This window comes from Pan troglodytes, chromosome 13 (assembly GCF_028858775.2).
Source record: "Pan troglodytes isolate AG18354 chromosome 13, NHGRI_mPanTro3-v2.0_pri, whole genome shotgun sequence".
NCBI lineage: Eukaryota > Metazoa > Chordata > Mammalia > Primates > Hominidae > Pan > Pan troglodytes.
This window is the reverse complement of record NC_072411.2, coordinates 61710815-61735949: the sequence shown is the minus strand read 5'-3', so window position 1 is coordinate 61735949 and position 25135 is coordinate 61710815. Positions and strand designations below refer to the sequence as shown.

Below are 25135 nucleotides of genomic sequence, written 5' to 3'. Positions count from 1 at the left end.
ATCTCTATTATTCTTTATTGTTAAATTCCAATTTTTCTTGTTCTTTTCTTTGGAAAGGAGTCACTAAGTCCAGCCCACTCTGAAAGGAAGGAGTTGAGGTCAGGGGGTGCAGTTGAGTTTCTCCTGGAGGGAGGAGTTTCTATATCTCTTACATATCCTGTAAGGAAGATTTCACTCTTATTTATTATTTATCATGTATTAATAACTGTATGGACTTATGTTTATTTTATTCCTTGCATTATAGTGTAATATGGCATTATGTATAGTGTAATAATGCCATTATTTATTTTGTCACTCAAATTATTCCAGCATTGGCCATGGGGAGTTCTCTGTGGTAGGCTTTTGTGGCCCTTTAACATGGCCCCATTCCTTTGTTTTTTGAGCATTACCTTGCTTTCTGGTACTACAAGATGCTTTTGCCTTTTCTTCTATTTTCTCTCATCCAGCCCTGTAATCAGCTATTTCTTCAAGGTTTCTTTATTCCTTTTATTAGAGAATGATATTTAGAAACCAAGATCTTGGCACTAGGTAGTTTGTACATGTTTTCTTTAAGTGTAAAATTATTGCAAAAAAAATTTTAAGAGCTGAATGTTGTAAGATGCACATCCCATTTGTAATTCTTAAGTGTTCTACCTTAGTTAAGCTTCAGTTACCAAATGTTAACTTATTTATAGATACTTCTTTCTAAATAAAAATTATATTTATACTTCACTTGGTATCTGGAAGTTGTTAATAAAATTACACTACAACCTCAGTGCAACATTTTTGTATATTTTATTTGTAGCTTTTTCCATAAGGTGGAAACACCTTGTCATGTTTTGTTCTTCTTATGAAAAGCATAGAGACCTATGATTAAATCCATAAAACTTTATATAATAAAACTAATCAGTAAGCAGTCTAGTTTAATATGCATACATAAAAAGGCATAGCAGGGGCATAAAGGAAGGAGTTCTGGACATTACCATGACTCTTTTATGCAAAGATACCTCCACCCACAAATTCCACTTTAGTGAGTAAGCATGATGAGGACAGCTTGGCCTGTTTGGCAGGAAATTCTGTGTATGAAAATATAGCATTTCTTACAGAAGGTTTTAAAAATACCTTTTTGATCTATGATATATAAGAAGGTTACTACTAAATCAAATTATTTTATTCTATATCATAGAATGCCATTGTAGAAAATAAATGATTTCTTCCAGAATATTAGAATGGATAAGGAATGTGTGCAAATAAAAGTATAGCTATGCTTTAACTTTTAGTGACACTTAAGAGTATGTTACCAAATAATGTAAAGGGGAATATGAGTAAAGACAGTTACAGTGTATGGTCTGATCCCTGTTTCCCAGCTACTCGGGAGACTGAGGTGGGAGGATCACTTGAGCCCAGGAGTTTGAGGCTGCAGTGGACCATGATTGCACCACTGCACTCCAGCCTTTACAAAGAGAAAAAGAGATAATTCATCCTATCATTGTGTAGACAATATTGTCCAACTAATTACTACTTCTTCCACTTTTTCTTTATTTAGTGGGTAACCACTAAATAATTAAGTTTTTATTTAGTCTGTCAAATAATTTAGTCTTTATTTAGTTTGTCAGTTTCTTAGAAAGCTAAACATGTACTTACTACACAACTCAGCAATCTCATTCCTAGGTTTTACTCAAGAGAAGTGAAAATTTTATGTTCACACAAAAAGCTGCACATCAGTGTTCATAGCAGCTTTATTCATGCTTGTCAAAAACCCTAAACAGCACAAATATTCGTCAGCTTTTGAATGGTTAAAGTGTGGTACATCCATGCAGTGGAATTATTCAGTAATACAAAAGAACAAACTACTGAAAATAGAACAACATGGATGAATCTCATGTGTATTATGCTAAGTGACGGAAGCCAGACTCAAAAGGCTCCTTACTGTAATGATTGCATTTATATGACATTCTGGAAAAGGTAAAAATAGGACAGGACTAACAGCAGTGGTTGCTAGCAGCTGGAGGACAGAGGGGTTGCCTACTGTGTAGGCTGAATCATGGCCTCCCAGAGATATCCACATTCGAATTTCTAGAACCTGAAAGTGTTACCTTATAAAGCAAAAAAGACTTTGTAGATATGACTGAAAATCTTGAGATGGGGCAGTTGTCTTGGATTATCTGAGTAAGCTCTAAATTTAATCACAAAGATACTTAAAGAGAAAAAAGAGTTAGTAGGGGAGAAGACATAGCACAGATTGCAGTAATGTAGCCAGGAACCAAGGAATACTGGTAGTCCCTGGAAGCTGAAAGGAACAAGAATCAGATATCTTCCCTGAAGCTTCTAGAAGGAACCAGCCCTGTTAACACCTTGATTTTAGCCTCATACAATTCATTTCACGCTTCTGACATGAGGAGCTATGTTTGTGTTATTTTAAGGAACCAAGTTTATGGCAATTTTTTATAGCAGCAACAAGAAAACTAACCCAACTACAAAGGGGCATAAGGGAATATTTTGGAGTGATGGAACTGTTCTATATTTTGGTTGTGGTGGTGGTTATGACTCTATGTGTTTAACTTATAGAACAATATGCTAAAAAGTGTGATTTTAGCCAAGCATGGTGGCACATGCCTGTAGTCCCACTTTCTCAGGAGGCTGAGGTAGAAGGATTGCTTGAGCCCAGGAGGTTTGAGACCAGTCTGAGAGTTTGAGACCAGCCTGGAGAGCATAGCAAGAACCCATCTCTAAATAAAATAGTGTGAACTTACTGTATGTTAGTTATACTATAATAAACCTGACTTAAAGAAATGTTTTGTTCAGAACGTATTTTCCCAAAGAAAAAAAATTAGACATTAGACATGCTGCTTGGTGTCTTGGACAGCCCAAGGAAAGTCTATACATTTGTCGAAAGTATAATACAGATGGCAACTCTATACAAGTACATAGAGCATAAATAATAATGCTCCATGGGGGAAATGCACTCTGAATTCTTATACAGTTAGCCAAAAATAACAAAGAGATTTAAAAAGAAAAAAAAAGGTGATGTAAGGGAAAGTCCGCTGGGAGGACTCCTAGAAAGGTGTGTGTGTTGGGGGGGGGAGGGGTGGTGGTTTATCTCTAAAACAGAGATGCTTGAGAAGAAATGGTGCTTTTTTTCATCTTCTGGAATAATTGCAAGAGAATGCAGTGTTTGGAACTCCTGCAGCCAAGAAGAAAACAGAGGAAATTGCAGAGAAGTTGAGCTGGTGTTCTATTATTGAGTTGATGAATTAGTCAACCCTGGAACTGTTCTGTCTTCTCGTTATATGAAATAATCAGCATTCTCTGCCCCCGCATCACCAACCAATGCCCCTACATAGTTGGCTGTGCTGTTTTGCATAGCCAAGAGCTTCTGTGCACAGTATCTTCTATTGTCTCCCCAGATTTACTTCAACATTCTCCATTCTGCACTCCATTCTGGATGGTTGAACAATATTAGTGGGCTCTCTTGCCTTCCAGTTCCAAATGTTTTGGCCAATAGAAAGAGCCTGAAGGCCAGGTTTGGTGGCTCACACCTGTAATCAGCACTTTGGGAAGCCCAGGCAGGAAGATCACTTGAGCCTGGGAGTTCAAGACCAGCCTGGACAATATAGTGAGATACTGTCTACAAAAAATACAAAAATTAGCTGGGCATGGTGGTGCATGCCTGTAGTCCCAGCCACTGGGGAGGCTGAAGTGGGAGGATTGTTTGACCCCGGAGATGGAGGCTACAGTGAGCCTCTGCAGTCCAGCCTGAGTGAGAGAGGGAGACTGTCTAAAAACAAAACAAAACAAAACAAAACAAAACAAAACAAAAAAGAGCCTGAGCAGGAAGCAAAGAAAACAGGAGGGAAGGAAGAGACTGAGGGGATATTTATTACCCTAGCCCCAGTCCTATAAGATTGCCATTGATGGGTTGACTACGTTCCTTTACTGAAAGTCACAGCTCCTCTCAAGGCAGCCCTCTCTTCACAGTTCTCTGCCATTTATACTAATCCTGAGATACTGCACTATTCTCTGTGGTTTCCTTAACGTGCTTTTTAATTCCTTCTGAAATAATCTTTTTTTAAATTTATTTTTTATTTTTGAGACGGAGTCTCTGTTGCCCAGGCAGGAGTGCAGTGGCATGATCTCAGCTCACTGCAACCTCCACCTCCTGGGTTCAAGTGATTCTCCTGCCTCAGCCTCCCGAGTAGCTGGGATTACAGGCACCCACCACTACACCTGGCTAATTTTTGTATTTTTAGTAGAGATGGGGTTTTACCATGTTAGTCAGGCTGGTCTCCTGACCTCAGGTGATCAGCCCACCTCGGCCTCCCAAAGTGCTGGGATTACAGGCGTGAGCCACCACACCCAGCCTGAAATAATCTTAATTTGGGTGTAACAACTGTTTAATTGCTGGAACCCTGACTGTATATTATCCAAACTGATAAAACTATCCTTCAATATTGTAATTCTCTCTTTCAATCTAGCAATTATCAGATCTGTTAAGGTTTTTATTTCAGTGGCTATATTTTTCTTGTCTAAGATGTTGATTTGTTTCTTTTTCCTTTTTTTTTTTTTGGTCAAACTGTGTCTGGTCTGTTTCTTTTTCATATCTATGTATTGTGTCATTTCTGCCTGATTTTGTTTTATAATTTATTATCCTCTTTTGATGAATTTGAATTCTTTATTTCTTTGAACATCTTAAACACTTAAACACTGACTTTTAAAATCTGTCAGACTTGTATAAAATTATTTTTTATAGTAAACTAGTGTTCTGATTATTAATTTTGATAGCTGTTTTGCCATAAGATTTTCTCTTATGGTAATTTTCTCTTATGATAAATTTTACCATAAGATTTTCTCTTATAGTAAAACATATGGTATTTCTCTTATGGTAAAACTTACAGTATTGGAATTTAGATTAGCAGGCTCATTTTATGTAGAAGGAAATTTTGAAGTTTTTTCCCCCCCCCCTTTCTCCTTTACTTCTTGATCTATACTCAGAAGTCTCTCCCTAGCAATTTTGAGGTTACCTCTACCCAAGTCTTGCCCCAGTCTACCAATAGGTTTTGTATCATCATTTCAGAGCTGTTACACTGTAATATATTTAGGGATACTGCTCATCCTGACAGGCATGATCATGAGGCTATATTTTTGTCTTCCTGTCTGCTGGGCCAATATAACTCCACAGAACTGGATCCCGGGCAATAGGTTGGTAGCACATTTTGTAGCCTTATTTTGCAATAGGGGGTAACAGCCCCTACTGCAAAGGACAGGAATAAGGATAAGGAATATATATAAGGAATATATATTATTCCTGTCCTGCAGCTACCTGTAGTTTCAAATAGTGAGCCTGTCTCTGATCCCTTATTATCACATACAGCATATTTAGTGAGCGTTACTCCACAGAGGCTGAATTTTCAGCTGCTGTCACTGCCTGCTTTTGGACTGGAGACTAACGTGCCCGGGGTAACAGCCCCATTCATTAATTTATATTACTCTTCAGTTTTTGGTCCACATGTTTGTTTTGACTTTGAACCTGATTGTACCTTTTGGTTTTCTACTTTAAAATTTTATTTGACATTTTAATCTGTTTTGGAATATAGGAAATAAATCCATGTATATACTTATTCTATCAGAATCTAACCGTGGTATCTAACAAATAGGTAGTATGAAGACATAAAAGCACAGACTTATTGTCAAGTAAGCACAAGACACAAAGCTCAAAGAATTAGCTTAATGCAATGGATAATAAAAAAGATTTTTCAATTTCTTAACAGGTTGTAATCTTCATCTTCTTTTCCTCTTTGTCCTTGCTTTGCTTTTTGTAAGATTATACTTTTTTCTCTTGTATACATTGGATTTTGTTCTGGTACTGATAGCTGTCCAGAACTACCCCAGCAGTTTTTCTTGCTCAGTCTTGTAAAACATCACACATTATTAACATAATAAGCCTAGGATTAAGAATGTTACAGAACATAATTTTTTCCTTAAAGGGAAAATAATTTCTATAGATTACAGTTTGTTGAGAATAATTTTGCCTAAGCCAGAGATACAAAATTCATCGCAATGGGAGCCCCAACTCTGATTATGTAGTAATTACTGCCTAGAACTGTGCATTGAGCATTGAGGCTGCATCAGCACTCTATAGCAAAGTGCACTTTGAATGATTTTTGATGTATGCCCTGGGCAGAGAAAGAGGTAATGGTGGCCCAAGTATTTGGCATTTCCTTCCTAGGTTTTTAAGTAAATTATTACATATCCTCATGCTTAAAAGAAGTTTAATTTTCCTATTTCACTTTTCTCATATATAAATATGAATAATTGTCTTCTTAATGCCAATTCCTGAATAGTGATGAAGTAATTTAGGCATTGAAAGCATTTATTTAAATTATTACTTTTTTGGAAGTTACATTTTCATATCACATTCTGTATAAAGGTCAAAATTAGGAAAGGCTTATAATGTTAAATCACCTACATTTAAAAATTATTCAACAGAAGAGAACCTAGTTGGCTATTTTATTCATAATCACCCAAAACAGAAAACAACCCACATGTTCTTCCATGGATGAATATATAAACAAACTCTGCTATTTTACTTTATACTATACCATTCTATATACTACCACATATAGTATATAATATACTATGGAATACTGCTCAGCAATAAAAAAGCATGTCACCTTTAACAGAGTCAGAAATAAAAAAGGAATGAACCCACATTCAACATCTTTTTTTTTTTTTTTTTGAGATGGAGTCTCACTCTGTCGCCCAGGCTGGAGTGCAGCAGAGCAATCTTGGCTCACTGCAAGCTCCGCCTCCCAGCTTCACGCCATTCTCCTGCCTCAGCCTCCCAAGTAGCTGGGACTACAGGCGCCCGCCACCACAGCAGCCTAATTTTTTGTAATTTTAGCAGAGACAGGGTTTCACCGTGTTAGCCAGGATGGTCTCGACCTCCTGACCTCGTGATCCGCCCGCCTCGGCCTCCCAAAGTGCTGGGATTACAGGCGTGAGCCACCGCGCCCGGCCCATTCAACATCTTGAGTAGTGAATCTCAAAGTCATGCAGCATAGAAACTATTCTCAAAAAGGTTGCCTTCTGTATCATGCCATTTATAAGCTATTCTTGACAAGACAAACCTATATTGTTAGAAAACAGATCAGTAGTTATCAGGGGTTAGGGATTGTGAAACTGCAAAAGTAATAGTACAAGGGATTTTGGAGGTGTGTGTGATAGAGGTGTTCTGTATCCTGATTGTGGTGGTAGTGACATAAATCTGTATATGTTTTTATGTTTACAGAACTATTTGCCTCACCCACCATCAGATCAGTTTCAGAATTTTAAATCAATTTTAGGAAAAAATGTAGAATAATAAGTTTATTTTTTTGACACAAGGTGGTCTCACTACCCCGGCTGTCCTCTAACTCCTGGACTCAAGCAGTCCTACCTACCTCAGCCTCTCTAGTAGCTGGGACTATAGGCATGCACCACTAGAATGGAAAATAGTACTTTTAGTACAGGTTGTAACTGTGCTGTGCTATGATATGAAGTAAAAGGGAAATTCTGGGGGTTAGAATAAAATGTCTAAGAAACTATATGCAAAGAATAAAGTATATTGCAATTAGGCACTTGGGATTGGTATTTAGTATTTTGTATTTGTATTTTGTAATGGAAAAAGTATAAAATATCTGTTATTGATACTGCTCTATTATGGTCGGGTTGAGGGAACTTGATCAAATAACTTAATTGCTCAAGTTATTAGGTTCTTTTTCAATGGAATGAGTTTGTACCCTGTGCTTCTCAAACTGAAATACTAGTAAACATTTTATTCCAGACTATGTTTGCATTAATAGAAAATGTTTTAAATTATTTAGCATTACGTAAAATAGATGCTCCAGAAAAATGCTCCTTATTTTTTTTAGTGGCTTCACATAGTCTCTGCCATTCCATTCCATTCTAATTGTAATAGCATGAGACTAGGTAACATAATAGTATTTCTCATAGCTGTAAAGTTTTGGTTTGTGTTAATTTTTGTCAGATAATTTTGTTTAAGTTTTCATCTTTAAGTATTTATTTTTTGAATACTATGCAGAACAGAAATTTAAGACCACTAGATGGGGATGTAAACAATATAGCATTTGTTTCTGGTGCTCTGAAGTAACTTGATGCAGCTTTAAGTTTAATTCCCAGAAAAGAGGGGAGAAAACAAAGAACAAATCCACTTGTTTTTACCTTCCTAAATGTTATAGTAATCTGGATTTGGGAAAATTAAGCTTCTGAACTAAGAATGAAGTCCTCTATGCTCAAATAGCATATTGTGAAACCCAAATATGAATGACTTTAGATGACTGTCTTTGAATGACTCTCCGTTGTTGCAATATGTGGCATTATTTGTTTTATAAGTGTATTTTGTCCTCACAGATGTTTAATGACAGATACAAAATTAGAAATAAAATGTAGCACTTAAGACACAGAGCAATTTTTTTCTCCTGGGTTTTTCTGTCCCCTTCTTTGATACTATAAAAAATAGTGAATGATAACTTGCCTCTTTTAAAACATACTGTAAAAACTTATATTAATTTCATGGCTTATTAATTATTTTATGTCTTCTACATATAATTAGAAAAAGCATAGTTACACAAAATATTGAGAATTTCTTTAAAACAAAGGTTTGAAACAAAATATCATTGTGTTGTATTCAGTCTTTTAAAGAGTTTAGAAAAAAATATTGGAAAAGGACGAGGCTTTTTGTTTTTGTAGACTTTTTCCTCTTTTTATCTTTAAAATGAAGGAAGCTGTGTATTCTCAGGAGTTCAAATTTTTTCTTGAGAATTTTTATCATATAACTATATATTTTATTACTTTTCAAGCAAATATATGTGTTTGTTGGTAACTATATAAGCTTTAATCTTTATCCATCATTATCACTGTTGAAGATTCCCTTTCAGCACAATACAGGACTTCTATCCAATAAGGGCTGACAATTTTATTTTAATTGACAACTCAATTTTTAAAAATTGTAATATATATATATATATAACAAAACTTCTATTTTAACCACTTTTAAAAATTATAACACTTATGTAACATAAATTTAACCATTTTAATCGTTTAAAGCCTACAACTCAGTGGCATTAAGTACATTCACACTATTGTGCAACCATCCACTGTTTCCAAAACTTTTTTATCACCACAAACAGAAACTCTGTAACCATTTAGCCATAACTCCCTATTGCACCCAGTCTCTGGTAACTTCTAATCTACTTTCTGTCTTTATGAATTTGCCTTGAATTACTCAACTTTAAAACAACTCTGTGTGTGTGTGTGTGTGTGTGTGTGTGTGTGTGTGTGTGTGTGCATGCATTTAGATACCACTGTGTTACCCATGCTGGACTTGGACGCCTGGGCTCAGGCAGTCCTCTCACCTCAGCCTCCCAAGTAGCTGGGACTACAGGCACCCATCACGTGCTCAGCTTAAAATGACTACATATTTTTAATTTTTCCACTTGAATGAGAAAATTTAATATGGTAAAGGTTTACTATTGTCATTTAGGAGAAATATAATGCCATGAATAGTGGTGTGTGCATATATACAAATAGCTGTGAAGTGTCACAAAGAACCAAGTCACTAATATAAGTAAGTTTACAAGATATCTTATTCAGAAAAGATAATTGAAGCCAGGCATGGTGGATCACACCTATAATCCTGGCAGTTTGGGAGGCCAAGGCGGGAGGATTGCTGGAGTTCAGGAGTTCAAGACCAGCCTGGGCAACATAGGAAGACCTCATCTGTACTAAAAAAAAAAAATTAGCCTAGGCCAGGCGTGGTGGCTCATGCCTGTAATCCCAGCACTTTGGGAGGCCGAGGCAGGTGGACCACGAGGTCGGGAGTTCAAGACCAGCCTGGCCAAGATGGTGAAACCTCATCATTACTAAAATACAAATATTAGCCGGGTGCGGTGGTAGGTGCCTGTAATCCCAGCTACTTGGGAGACTGAGGCAGGAGAATCACCTGAACCTGGGGGGTGGAGGTTGCAGTGAGCCTAGATCGCACCACTGCACTCCAGCCTGGGTGACAGTGAGACTCCGTCTCAAAAAAAAAAAAAGCCGAACGTAGGGGGTGCGCCTGTATTCCCAGTCACTTGGGAGGCTGAGGTGAGAGGATAGCTTAAGCCTGTGAGGTGGAGGTTGCAGTGAGCTAGGATCACACCACTGCACTCCAGCCTGGGTGACAGTGAGACCCGATTTAAAAAAAAAAGAAACAAAGGTAATTGAAACCTTTCACATAGAAAAGCTGGGATTTCGTTATATTCTCTAAAGAGATGATATATGGGGAAATATGAAAATAGGTAGATAATTATGAAATCAGTTGGGGAAATCTGGAGAATCATTTTCTGTACATTATTTTAGATAAAATTGTACCTTAATTATCTCCAAAAAATAATTGATCTGTTTTTTAGTATTTCTTCAGATTGTCTTTCTTTGGTTTCACAATTCTATAACTGGAGAGGTTTCCCTTTATAAAGCTCTACATACATTGCTATCATATTTTCACCTTAAACTTATTCCCTCATATCCTATCTTCACCAGAAATAGTGAATAGCTTCACTGATGTATACAAATTTTTCCTATCTATGATTCAGGAATCAGAGGATTTTTACAGTTAATGGGCTCATTTAACATTTGTTAAATTGTATTCTGTTGTGCGTTTTTTTTTTTAACTGAAGAAGTGTGATGTGTTGATAACTTTTAAAAAATTTTAATATTTTATTGCCTCTTTAATTTACTTATTATAATAGAGACAGTCTCAAATTCCTGGCCTCAAGTGATTCTCCCACCCAGGCTTCCCAAAGTGCTAGGATTACAAGTAAGAGCCTCTGTGCCAGCTTATAATAAGTCTTATTCCAGTCTAAAATGAGAGGATTCTGTCTTGTCCTCCCCAGTTCCATATTTGTGTGTTCCTTCTCTTCCAGTGAGGTACTCTGGCTCCCCAAGAGCGTTTTATATATTTACTCATTTGCTTAATGCTGCGACAAATACAAAATCATACAAAAATGCTGCTCCAATGTTATTACAAACAATAGACTTTTAAGGTAGAGCTCAAGAAATTTTTGCATTTCTCGTTATTTTCCAGTGAAAGGTATATACTTCAAATACTGTGTTCAGAAATTATTTGGATTAGTTATTTTCCTTGTTCTATATGGCTATGTTATTTATTCAGAAATCCTTACATTTATTTGTTTCTTCAGGTATTCAACTTCAGGTTTTCCCCGTTCTTTTTTTTTTTTTTTTTAAGACAGAGCTTCATTCTTGTCACCCAGGCTGGACTGCAATGGCACAATCTCAGCTCACTGCAACCTCTGCCTCCCAGGTTCAAGTGATTCTCCTGCCTCAGCCTCCCAAGTAGCTGGGATTACAGATGTGTGCCACCACACCCGGCTAATTTTTGTATTTTTTAGTAGAGATGCAGTTTCACCATGTTGGCCAGGCTGGTCTCCAACTAATAACATGAAGTGATCGGCCCACCTCAACCTCCCAAAGTGCTGGGAATGCAGGCATGAGCCACCGCGCCCAGCCTCCATTCTTTTTTCTTTTCTTTTCTTCTCTTCTCTTTTCTTTTCTTCTCTTTTCTTTTCTTCCCTTCCCTTCCTTTTCCTTTTCTTTCTTTCTTTTTTTTTTTTTTTCTGAGACAGAGTCTCACTTCGTTGCCCAGGCTGGAGTGCAATGGTGTGATCACAGCTTACTGCAGCCCTCACTTAGTGGGCTCAGGTGATCCTCCCATCTCAGACTCCCAAGTAACTGGGACTACAGGCACATGCCACCACACTCAGGTAGTTTTTGTAGAGACAAGGTTTCACTATGTTGCCCAGGCTGGTCTTGAACTCCTTGGCTCAAGCAATCTGCCCACCTCAGCCTTGCAAAGTGCTTGGGATTACAAGTATCAGCCACTGCATCTGACGTCCCTGTTCTTTTAAATTAAAAAAAAAAATTAATTATGTCATTTACTCTTAAATGTTCTTAAATAAAAACTATACAAAAATATGTAATCAATGAAATGTCATTCCTTCTTCTGTCCCTTCTACTCTTTCACTCATCTTCTTTAGATAACTAGTTTTTTTCATTTCTGGTTATCATTCCTCTACAGGATTTGTTTGTTTTGCTTTTTGGTTTTCATTCTGTGTGTGTGCGAAAATATGTATATCTTCACATATAATTATATATTCTTATTTCTTTCAGAAAATATAGCTACTCTACGTACTTTTTTATAGTTTTGATTTGTTTGATTTTTGGCTAATATATCCTGGATATATTTTTATCAGTTCATAGATATCTTCATTTTTTTTTTTACAGCTACATAATTTGTGATGTGCAGTCTGTGGGTGTCCATAGTTTAACCTACTAATGTAAGAGCATTTATGTGTTTTTCCTGTGTTTTGCAATTACAAATAATGCTACAATTCATCACCTTGTACATACGTATTTTTATGCATTTAGAGCTGTATATTCAGGGTAAATTCCAGAAATGGAATTGTTAAATCAAAGGATAAACACTTTTGTAGTTTTGTTTGACGTTGCCAAATTCTTCCCTATAGAGATTATAGCATTTTATATCCCACCAGCAATGGTTAAGTTCCTATTTCCTCACAGCCTCACCAACAGAGTAATTGTCAAACTTTAGAGTTTTTACTGGTCTAAAGGTGAGAAATGGTATCTTAGTGTAGTTTTAATTTGCATTTGCCTCATGAAAGTGAAGCTGAATGTATTTTCATATGTTTAAGAGCCAGTTCATATTATTTTTCTGAATCATCTGTTTAAATTTTTTTGCCTATTTTTCTATTGGGATTTTAGAGTTTTTAATTGGTTATCTAAGAGTTCTTTATATATTAGGAATATTAGCCTATTACCTGTAGTTTATGTTGCAAGTATTTCCTCCCTGCTTATCATTTGTCTTTGGACTTTACTTACGATGTTTTTTGCCATGCAGAAGTTTTTCATTTTTATGTAACAGATTTGTCAATATTTTCTTTCAATGAATCTAGAGTTTGAGTCATATATAAAAAGTCTTTCTCAATACCTAAGTTATAAGGAAATTAATATATGTTTTCTTTCACTCTTTGTATCATTTCATACTTTACATTTAGAACTTAGGTCTACTTGGGGTGTACGCATATGTTTGGTGTGCAGAATTGATCCAGATATATCATTTTCCAAATAGCTATCTAGTTATCTCAACATTATTTATCAAAAAGTGCATTTTTCCTCTAGTCTTCTGAGATAACCCCTTTATTGCATACTAAATTTCTAAATCTATACTTGTCAGTTTTTAGAATCTTATTCTTCCTCACTGGTCTTCTGTCTATTCAGGGGGAGGAGTCAGGAAGCCATAACACCTCCCTCTCTCCAAAAGAATAAAGTAGATGCTGCTTATACCTGGAAAAACCTTCACTCTGGTTAGCATCACTGGCAACTGTATTTCCATGAGGATTCTAAGGCCCCAGGATTCTGTACAGGATGTGTTGTTGTTTACTTTCTATTTTAATGAAAATTGCATAGTTTTATCTTCTTCTTTTTATCTTTCCAACTTGGGAGATTTATGGGAAAGAAAAAGACAATATTGGCCATTGTTGAACATTGTTTATGTGGGTGAGATCCCTTGGATTTAACAATTAAAACTTTACAATTTGTGTGTTTATGTGATTGACTGGTATAAATCAGCTAAAATAAAATCCTTAAGTACATTCACGGTTGTTAACACCGCTTCCTCTTCAACATTTTTGAAATGTGTACCATAAATCCTAATTGTCTCAATTGATTATAAGCAGGCTTATATTCTAAAGCAAAATTATTATTTTGTTGCAACTGGAAAACTATTCTCACGTCTTATACAAAAGTTTAGAATGTTTATATGGAAAATGAAATAGTAATGCCTAATATAAACTTTATACAAAAGTTTAGAATGTTTATATGGAAAATGAAATAATAATGCCTAATATAACATAACTATGTACACAAAGGAAAAAAGAAGCAAAATGTTTCTGGGATGAAAATGAGGTGAAGAATTTTCAAGTCATGCTAAAGTTTGACAACATGGTTGTATTCTTGAGCGGCTCCCAAGAGAACTATTCTAAGAGTTGTGGAACAATATTACATACAGTTAGGATTAGTTGTTTTATAAAGGAATTTGTTGATAGATTAAAAATTATATATCCATGAGAAGTGGCCATTAGAGGGAAAAACAACGTGCTATCCAAATCTGAAAGGCCATTAGCTTAAGCATCTCTAGTGTTTGGTCTTCATTGTATAAATATATCAGACTATTTACTAAGAATACATAAACTATTTCTGCTAGTTTGACTAATATACTGAGTATTCCTGAGCAGAAAGAGTTCGTATTCATTGACTGACCAGGCCTCTGAAAAGTTCAGCAGGATGGGGCAATTATTATTTTTTGTCTAATTGGTGAAATCGTCCCAATAAATAACTGTTGTACCTGATATGTTCTTTTATTTTTAAAATTGAGATATTTATATTTAAACTCATTTTAAAAACATTGCCTCTCTGGGTTCACTTTTAAAAGTATTTGAGGTAGTACCTTCTAGAAAGAATTAGTTATTTATGTCCCGTATAGCTACCAATTATTTTCTGTCTTAATATGTATCACCCTTGCATGCATTTTTTTTTTATTTGAAATGGTTCTTTGGGAGAACGAAAGTATTGCGAGGAGCTCCAGTGACCCAAATGAATTATAAAACATTAACCAGTAAGTCAGCAGTTCTGAACATCAACCTTGACAGCTTATGAGTGAAGATAGTAGGCAGTAAGGGAGGACCAGATTTAAAGGATCAATGTATTTGACCTGACAAAATCAAGGGATGAGGCATATTGAGGTGCAGTTTAAAACTGTGAGTACTATTCTTGGAAAAGCAGGCCTAGACACACTTATAAACTGAAACCTAAGATAAAGAAAAAATTATGAAAGCAGACAGAGAAAAGTTTGCTTTACATACCAAAGAACAATAATTTGAAGGCCAACATTTTTTCGTCAGGAAACATAGAGGCCAGAAGACAGTATAACGTCATCTTAAAACCTGAAACAATAAATCAGTCAGTCCAGAATTCTGTGTCCAGTGGAAGTATCCTTCAGAAATGATGGCAAAATTAAGACAATTTTACAAATGGGAAACTAAGAGAAATTTGTCTCCAGCAGACCTATACTACAAGAAATGATAATGGAAGTTCTTCAACTGAGCAAGAAATGATATTAACAGAAAACTTGGATCTTCGGGAGCAAATGAAGAACATCAGAAATGGTAAATATCTGGATAAAAATAAAAGACTATTATCCTCTTAAGTCCTTTAAAATGACCTTTGGGTATTTAAAACAAAATTATAACATTGGAGTTTTGGAGTTTTCAATGTATGCAGATGTAATACATATTTACATTGTTAATATACAATAGTGATTTTTACAACTACTATAAAATACATAAAACTATAACAACGTATGGTATGTGGCAAGGGGGCAGGTGATTAAAGGGACCTATATGCTTGCAAGGTGTATGTGTTTTACATGAAGAGAAGAGATATAGTGTTCTGCTTGAACTCTGAAAGATCAGAGATGTATATTGTGATCCTTACAGAAATTGCTAAAAATAAAATACAAAGAGGTACAGTTCATGAGCCAATAGAATTGTTAAAATGCAGTACTAAAGAGTATTTAAATTATCTTTCTAAAAAGTAGAAAAGAGGCTGGGCATGGTAGCTCACGCCTGTAATTCCAGCACTTTGGAAGGCCGAGGCGGGTGGATCACTTGAGGTCAGGAGTTTGAGACCAGCCTGGCCAACACGGTAAAAACCCATCTCTAGTAAATATACAAAAATTAGCCAGGCATGGTGGTGCATGCCTGTAGTCGCGGCTACTTGGGAGGCTGAGGCAGGAGAATCACTTGAACCCGGGAGGCGGAGGTTGCAGTGAGCCGAGGTCACACCACTGCACTCCAGCCTGGGCGACAGAGCAAGACTCGATCTCAAGAAAAAAAAGAGGAAAGAAAGAACAACAGGAACTACTGCAACAACACATAGAGACAATAGAGCCAAGTAATAAAATTATTAAATGAAATTCAGTGATAACAATAATCACATTAAATATTAAACGTCTAAATACTAAAATTTAAAGCTAGGTTGTTAGAGCAGATACAAAAGAAAGAACAAACTATACTTCCTACAAGAGATTTATCTTAGGCCTAAAAATACAAATATATTGAAAGTAAATGAATAGACAAAACTATACCAGGTAAACAGCATAAAAAGAAGAAACAGCTATATTAACATCAGATGAAATCGCTTTTAAGACTGAGGGTATTATCAGAGGTAAAGTGTGATATTTCATAACGAAAAAAGGCACAATCTGAGAAAACGTAATCACAAATGCCTGTGTAACAGCAACTTAAACATACATGAAGCAAAAATTGAGATCATGGTAGAAGATTTTAACACCCCCTTCTCAGTAATTGATAGATCAACTAAAAGAAAATCTATAAAGACATAGAAGATTTGAACCGATTTGATCTAATGGATACATTTGGAATACTATACCTAAATAACTGCCAAATACATATTTTTTTATGTTCACATGGTGTATTCTCAAAGAGAGACCATGTGATAGACAATAAAACAAAACAACAAACTTAAAAGGAATGAAATTATGCAGTTTGTTCTCTTACCACAACAGAATTAAAATTCAATGACAGTAAGATAGGAAAATACCAAATATTTTGAAACTTAACACCCCCCTAAATAAAAAATAGGACAAAGAAGAAATCAAAAAGGAAATTAGAAAATACTTTGAAGGGAATGATAATGAAAATACAACAGATCAAAACTTGAGGAATGTAGATAAAGCAGTGCTTACAGGGTGACATAACTTCAATTTCTTTCTTTCTTTCTTTCTTTTTTTTTTGAGACGGAGTCTCTTGCTGTGTTGCCCAGACTGGAATGAAGTGGCATGATCTCAGCTCACTGCAACCTCTGCCTCCCAGGTTCAAGCAATTCTCCTGCCTCAGCCTTCCGAGTAGCCTGAATCACAGGCATGCACCACCATGCCCGGCTAATTTTTGTATTTTAGTGGAGATGGGGTTTCGCCATGTTGCCCAGGCTGGTCTCAAATTCCTGATCTCAAGTGATCAGCCTGCCTCGGCCTCCCAAAGTGCTGGGATTACAGGCGTCAACCCATTTCAGTTTCTTAAATTAGAAAACAAAGCTCTAAAATTAATGACCTGAGATTTTAAGAAGCTAGACTAGGAAAAGCAAATTGAACCTAAACTAAGTAGAAGGAAGAAGGAATAAAGATAAGAACAGAAATCCACCACCCAAAAAACAGATGAGAGAAAACTGACAAAACCAATGTCTGATTATTTGAAAAGAAAAACAAAATAAACATGTACCTACCTACATGATTGAGATAAAAGAGAAAGCAGTAGACAAAATTAAACATGCATTCATGATATAAACTCAGTAAACCAGGAATGATAGGGAACTTCTTAACCTGAAAAGGAGTATATACTGGAAAACCCCCAATTAACATCATACATAGCAGTGAAAGATGGAATATATTACCCCAAGGATTAGAAACATGGAAAGAATGACCTCTTTCACCGTTTGTATTTAACATTGGAACAAATGCTCTAGACATTGCATTAGGGCAAAAGAATAACAGCAATAATGTGTATAAAGATCCTAAAGGACAAAGTAAACTGTCCCTCTGCAAAAGCAACTACTAGAACAAGTGAATGAATTAACAATGTTAAAGAATATAATATTAATATAAAATGAGTTGAATATTTTATATACTAGTAGCAAACAATTGGTATTTTTAAAAAATTTCATCAAAAGAAAAATAGGAATAAATATAACAAAATACATCTACAATCTCTACCTGTTCAACTACAAAACACTGATGAGAGAATTTTTAAATGACTGAATTTAATAGATATACCATGTTCATGAATTACAACACTCAAGATTGTTGACATGTTGCTTCTAATGAAATTGATTAATAAAACTAATATAATTTCAATTAAAATTTCAGTAGACCATTTTGAGAGAACATGAAAAGCTGATGGTAAAATCAATGTGAAAATGCATAAAAACAAGCAATAATAGACAATGCAGTTTTTAAAATGATAAAATTGGAGAACCTATCCAGATTTCAAGACTTCAAGTTATAATCATAACTATTTGTTATTGGCAAAATGAAAAGCCCGTGGACCAATGGAACAGAATCAAATCTTAAAATAGGCCTGGGACACACATATATAATTAACTGATTTTCACCAAGGATGCTAAGGTAATTTAGTGAGGGAATGGAGAGTCTTTTATTTATTTATTTATTTATTTTTGAGACAGAGTCACACTCTGTCACCCAGGCTGCAGTGCAGTGGCACAATCTTACCTCACTGCAACCTCCACCTCCTGGGTTCAAGCGATTCTCATGCCTCAGACTCCTGAGTAGCTTGAATTACAGGCATGTGCCACCATGCCTGGCTAATTTTTGCATTTTTAGTAGAGACAAGGTTTCACCATGTTGGCCAGGCTGGTCTCAAACTCCTGGCCTCAAGTGATCCACCTGCCTTGGCTTTCCAAAGTGCTGGGATTATGGGTGTTAGCCACCATGTCTGGCTGGAGAGTCCTTTCAATAAAATGTTGATATAATTGACTGCCAAAATGGGGGAGAAATTATTAATCCTATCTTATATTGAAGAAAAAAACTCAATTAACTATAAACTTAAATCTAAAGCCTCGCACTGTAAATCGCTGAGAAAAAAATTAAAAAAAAAACAGGAGAAAAATCTTTGCAATCTAGAAATGGGAAAATTATTCTTAGTTTTATTTTTTTTATTATACTTTAAGTTATGGGATACATATGCAGAACGTGCAGGTTTGTTACATAGGTATATATGTGCCATGGTGGTTTGCTGCACCCATCAACCCGTCATCTAGGTTTTAAGCCCCACTTGCATTAGGTATTTCTCCTAATGCTATCCTTCCCCTTGCCCCCCACCCCCAACAGGCCCTGGTGTGTGATGTTCCCCTCTCTGTGTCCATGTGTGTTTTGTTTTGTTTGGTTTGGTTTTTTTCAGATGGAGTCTTCGCTCTGTTGCCCAGGCTGGAGTGGAGTGGCCTGATCTTGGCTCACTGCAACCTCCGCCTCCTGAATTCAAGCAATTCTCCTGCCTCTGCCTCCTGAGTAGCTGGGATTACAGGCATGTGCCACCACACCCAACTAATTTTTGTGTTTTAGTAGAGACGGGGTTTTGTTGTGTTGGCCAGGCTGGTCTCGAACCCCTGACATCAAGTGATCCACCCACTTTGGCCTCCTAAATGCTGGGATTACCATGCCTGGCCTGTTCTTAGAATTTTAAAAGTATGAATCAGCTGGGCATGGTGGCACATGCCTGTAATCCCAGCACTTTGGAGGCTGAGGTCGCTGGATCACTTGAGCCCAGGAGTTTGAGACCAGCCTGGGCAACATGGTGAAACCCCATCTTTACAAAAAATACAAAAATTTAGCTAGGCATGGTGGTGTGCACCTGTAGTCCCAGCTACTTGGAAGGCTGAGGTTGGAAGATCACCTGAGTCAGTGAGGCAGAGATTGCAGTGAGCTAAAATTGGGCCATTGCACTCTAGCCTGGGTGACAGAGCGGGACCCTGTCTCAAAAAAAAAAAAAAAAAAGAATCATAAAAAAATATAATAAATTGGCCTTTTTTTAAAGATCAAAATTTAAAACTTTTGCTCTTTGAAAACACACTTAATAAAATGAAAATGCAGTGCATGCATGGAGGAACAATATTGTAAATATATATCAAAGGACTGGGACTTGCTTGCAGGATATTAACAGAACTTTTACAACTCACTAACAAGAAGAACATGACCCATTTAACAAATGAACAAAAGTTTTGCCTCGGTACATCATAAAAAGATACATGAATGTGAAAATAACCACATGAAAATATGCCCAACATCATTAGTCAACAGGGAAATGCAAATTAAAACCAAAGACACCCATTTCACACACATTACAATTGTTAAAACTAAAAAAGATGTCCATATGGGATGCTGTTTAGGATGTGCACCAACTAGAATTTGCAAACACTGATGGTGGACGTGTAAAATGGAATCCACCTTAGAAAATGGTTTGACAGTTTCTTAAAAGTTAGCAACAGGCAGCCGGGCCCGGTGGCTCACACCTGTAATCCCAGCATTTTTGGAGGCCAAGGCAAGCAGATCACGAGGTCAGGAGTTCAAGACCAGCCTGGCCAACATAGTGAAACCCCGTCTCTACCAAAAATACAAAAATTAGCCGATGTGGTGGCATGTGCCTGTAATACCAGCTGCTCAGGAGGCTGAGGCAGGAGAATCGCTTGAACCCAGTAGGCAGAGGTTGCAGTGAGCCAAAACCAGACCATGCCATTGCATTCCAGCCTGGGTGACAGAGTGTGACTCCATCTCAAAAAAGAAAAAAAAAAAAAAGAAAACATTAGCAACAGGCTGTGCATGGTGGCTTACACCTGTAATCCCAGCACTTTGGGAGGCCAAGGTGGGAGGATCACCTGAGGTCAGGAGTTTGAGACCAGCCTGACCAACATAGTGAAACTGCATCTCTACTAAAAACACAAAAAATTAGCTGGGCGTGGTGGCACACACCTGTAATCCCAGCTACTTGGGAGGCTGAGGCAGGAGAATTGCTTGAGCCTGGGAGGCGGAGGTTGCAGTGAGCTGAGATCATGCCACTGCACTCCAGCCTGGCCGACAGTGAGACTCTGTCTCAAAAAAAAAAAAAAAAAAGAAAAAGAAAAAAGAAAAAAAACAACAACAACAAAAGAAAATTAGATAAATTAGACTTTGCCAGTGTTAAAACTTTTGTCCTAGGGTCACCATCAAAAAGGTAAAAGACCACCAACAGAATGGGAGAAATATTTGCAAATCATACATTTAATAAGAAACTTGTATCTTGAATATATAAATACCACTTACAATTCAATAAAAAGCTCATTTTAAAAAATGGACAAAGAATCAAAATACATATTTATCTAAAGAAGGTATATAAATGGTTTATAAGCACATGAAATTATGTTCAACATCATTAGCCATCAGGGAAATGAAAATCAAAATGACAATAAGATACTAATTCACAACCACTAGGATGGCTGTTTAAAAACCAAAAGTAAGGGCTGGGCGCAGTGGCTCACTCCTGTAATCCCAGCACTTTGGGAGGCTGAGGCAGGTGGATCATTTGAGGTCAGGATTCAAAGCCAGCCTGGCCAACATGGTGAAACCCCATGTCTACTAAAAATACAAAAAAAAAAAAATTAGCCGGGCATGGTGGTGGGCACCTGTAATCTCAGCTACTCGGGAGGCTGAGGCAGGAGAATCACTTGAGCCCGGGAAGCAGAGATTGCAGTGAGCAGAGATCACGGCATTGCACTCCAGCCTGGGCGACAGCAAGACTTCATCTCAAAAACAAAACAAAGCAAAACAAACAAACAAAAGTAAAAAACAAGAATCAGTGAGAATGTGGAAATATTGGAACCTCTCATATGGTGCTGGCAGGTATGTAAAGTGGTTCAGCCACTGTGTGGAAAACAGTTTGGCAGTACATGAAAAAGCTAAGCATAGAAATACCATATAACCAAACAATTCTACATTTAGGTATATACCTTAAATAATTAAAAACAGATACCCAAACAAATACTTCTGCATGAATGTTTATAGTAGTACTATATACAATTGCCAAAAGGTGGAAAGAACTAAATGTCCATCAACAGATCAATAAGCAAATTGTGGTATAATCTATCCAATGGAATATTATTTTTGGCCAACAAAAAGGAATAGTGGTGCATGCTACAGTGCAGATGAGCCTTGATAACATGCCAAGTGAAAGCAACCAAATACACAAGGCCACATGTTGTATGATTCCATTTGTATGCAATATCCAGAATAGGTAAATCCAGAGACAGACAGTAGATTGGTGGTTGCCAGTGGCCAGGGGAAAGAGGAAATAAGGGAATACCTGTCTCATGGGCATGGGTTATTTTGGGTGGGGGGTGGTCAGGGAGTAATGAAAATGTATTGCAATTAGATAAGATTGTTGGCCAGGCACGGTGGCTTACTCCTGTAGTCCTAGCACTTTGGGAGGTGGAGACAGGAGTATCGCTTGAGCCCAAGAGTTCGAGACCAACCTTAGTAATATACTGAGACCTTGTCTCAATTAAAAAAAAAAAAAGATGATGGTTTTACAACATTGTGAATGTACTAAATGCCCCTGAATTGTTCCTTTTAAAATCGTTAATTTTATATTATGGGAATTTACACAATAAAACACACATACAAACATACACTCACACATTGAGATATCACTACACATCAAATAGATGAAATAAAACTTTTAAAACTGACTGCACTGGGTTTTGACATGGTTATAGAGGAATTAGAACCCTATGTGTGGGAATATAAAATTGTAAAACTACTTAGGAAAACAGTTTGGGGGCTTTAAAAAGCTTAAAAAGCTAAACAAAACCCAACCACATGATTCATTCACTCTTTTCTTGGGAATTTGCCCAAGAAAAAAAGAGGATATGGGCACACAGACTCTTGAACTAGAATATACCTAACAGCTTTATTTGTAATAGCCCCCAAATTGGAAACATCTGAAATGTCCACCAACAGGTTAATGAATAAAGAAACTGTAGTATATCCATACAATGGAATACTACTCAGCCATATAGAAAGATTAATTATTCACACATTACAATATGGCTGAAGCTCAAAGTAATTTTTCTAAGTGAAGCAACCCGCACAAAAAGGGAATACATACTATATGATTTCATTTATATAAAACTCTAAACAAAATAGACAAATCTCTATTGGCAAGAAATAGATTGTTAGTTGCCTGGGGACAGGAAGAAGGGGAGTAGGGAGGGAAAGAGGATTACAAAAGGGATGAAAAAACTTTTTGGAGTGATGGATATATTCACTAGGTTGATTATGGTACTGTTTCACAAGTATATTCATAAGTCAAAATTTATCAAATTGTACACTGTACATATGTGTATTTTGTATATCAATTATACTTTAATAATGCTATTTTTAAAATAAAAATATTAGTGGCCAGGCTCAGTGGCTCACGCCTGTAATCCTAGCACTTTGGGAGGCCGAGGTGGGTGGATTACTTGAGGTCAGGAATTCAAGACCAGCCTGACCAACATGGTAAAACCCCATGTCTGCTAAAAATATAAAAATTAGCTGGGCATGGAGGTGCACGACTAATCCCAGCTACTCAGGAGGCTGAGGCAGGAGAATTGTTTGAACATGGAAGGTGGAGGTTGCAGTGAGCTGAAATTGTGCCAGCCTGGGCAACAGAGTGAGACTCTGTCTCAAAAAATATATATATATTGATGAGGATGTGGAGTAATTGGAACCCTTGTACACTGCTTATGGGAGAGAAAAATGTGTAGTTGCTTTTCACAGTTTGGCAGTTCCTTAAAAAGTTAAACATAGAGTTACCATTAAATCCATCACATCTACAACTAGGTATATGCTCAAGAGAAATGAAAACATATGTCTACAGAAGAAGTCACAGATTAATGTTCATGCAGCATCATAATGGCCAAAAGATGGAAACAACCCAAATTCTTTTAAATGAAGAAAGGATAAACAAAATGTTATGTATCTATACAGTGGAATATTATTTATCTGTAAGAAGGAATGAAGTACTGATTCATGGTACAAGATGGTTGACTCTCCAAAACATTATGCTAAGTGAAATAAGCCAAAAATGAAAGGACAGATGTATAATTTCACTTATTTGTGATATATATGATACCTCATAGAGGCAAATTAATAGAGACAAAGTCGAATAGAGCTTACCAAATACTATGGGGAGAAATGAATGGGGAGTTATTGTTTAATGGGTATAGAGTTTCTGTTTGGCATGATGAAAAAGTTCTGGAAATGGAAAATTATGGTGGTTGCACAAAATTATGAATGTGCTTAATTCCACTGAATTGTACACTTCAAAATGGTTAAAATAGTAAATTGATGTTCTATTTATTTTACCTCAATGAAAAAGTAATACATGAAATTATGATACTTTAATGAATAGAGGACTTCCAGTTATGGTAAATGGAAATAGTTGATGACTTCTCTTCACAAAAAAATAAGTATAAAAGTGGATAAATTTGTCAGAAACAACAACTTCTGTGCACTGGAAATCAACCCAAAGCAGACAACACATTGAGAAACATTAATTCTTGAAAAACTGTTGCAGTTTTGGGTATGAATAGTGAGAGTCTGTGGCCTTCTTGTCTGGAGCTGTTCCTATACCCCTACGCCAGGGAACTTAGTGGACAAGAATGGTAGTTTTACCAGCTTTTGAGTGGTCATGGATACTATGACATTTGATGTCAGAGGAATACTCAGAAGTGGAGAATAAAAATGTGTGTCTTTGCCAGCTAAAATTGTCAAATTAGTTTTAAAGTGGTGGGGAAAACCCCCAGTTTTGTTAACCAAAAGTTAGTTCCACTTGGGAGACCTGGAAATGAGATCTGTATAGGGGCTCTCCACACATCCCTTGCTAACTAGCAAACTACACATGTTCAAAGAATACCCAAGAGCATCTGGCAAAAAGTAAAAAGACAAAGGACACTAAATATTTGGCTCAAACTTTTAGTAGGTTCTGCAACCCACACACAGATAATTGGCAAGTGGTAGAAATCTTACTGGCTCAAGATATTTGAGCACAACCTTGAGGCTGATTGAGCCACAACCGTTGGCTGACCCCTGAGTAATGTTGAAACAGGCAACTTCTAGGAAGCCAGATTACAAAATAATAGTAGGAATAAAGAAACGGAACAGAAACATTCACGGAAGAAATTATACAAATTCTCTACAATCTCTTCCAGAAAATAGAAACAAAGGGAATGCTTCCTAACACATTATGTCAAGCTGGAATTATTCTAGTACCCAAACTAGACTAGACAAAGACATTACAAGAAAGGGAAAGTACAGATCAAAATCTCTCATGAGTATAGGTGCAAAAATCTTCAGCTAAGGCCAGCCACAATGGCTAATACCTGTAATCCCAGCACTTTGGGAGGTCGAGGCGGGAGG

General features: G+C 36.6%; 1 protein-coding gene across 36 annotated transcripts in view; it reads left to right on the top strand.

Annotated features, from left to right (window-relative positions):
* The window catches only part of BAZ2B (bromodomain adjacent to zinc finger domain 2B), a 415244-nt gene that overhangs the window by 26444 nt on the left and 363665 nt on the right, over nucleotides 1–25135 (top strand). For 27 of the 36 annotated variants that reach the window (XM_063790193.1, XM_063790187.1, XM_063790176.1 and 24 more), the window contains exon 3: nucleotides 15176–15278. The gene's annotated coding sequence lies outside the window, so the exon portion shown is untranslated. Of the gene's footprint in view, nucleotides 1–15172; nucleotides 15279–25135 lie in introns of all 36 variants that reach the window. The other 9 variants (XM_063790179.1, XM_063790177.1, XM_063790200.1 and 6 more) reach the window with 1 other exon arrangement.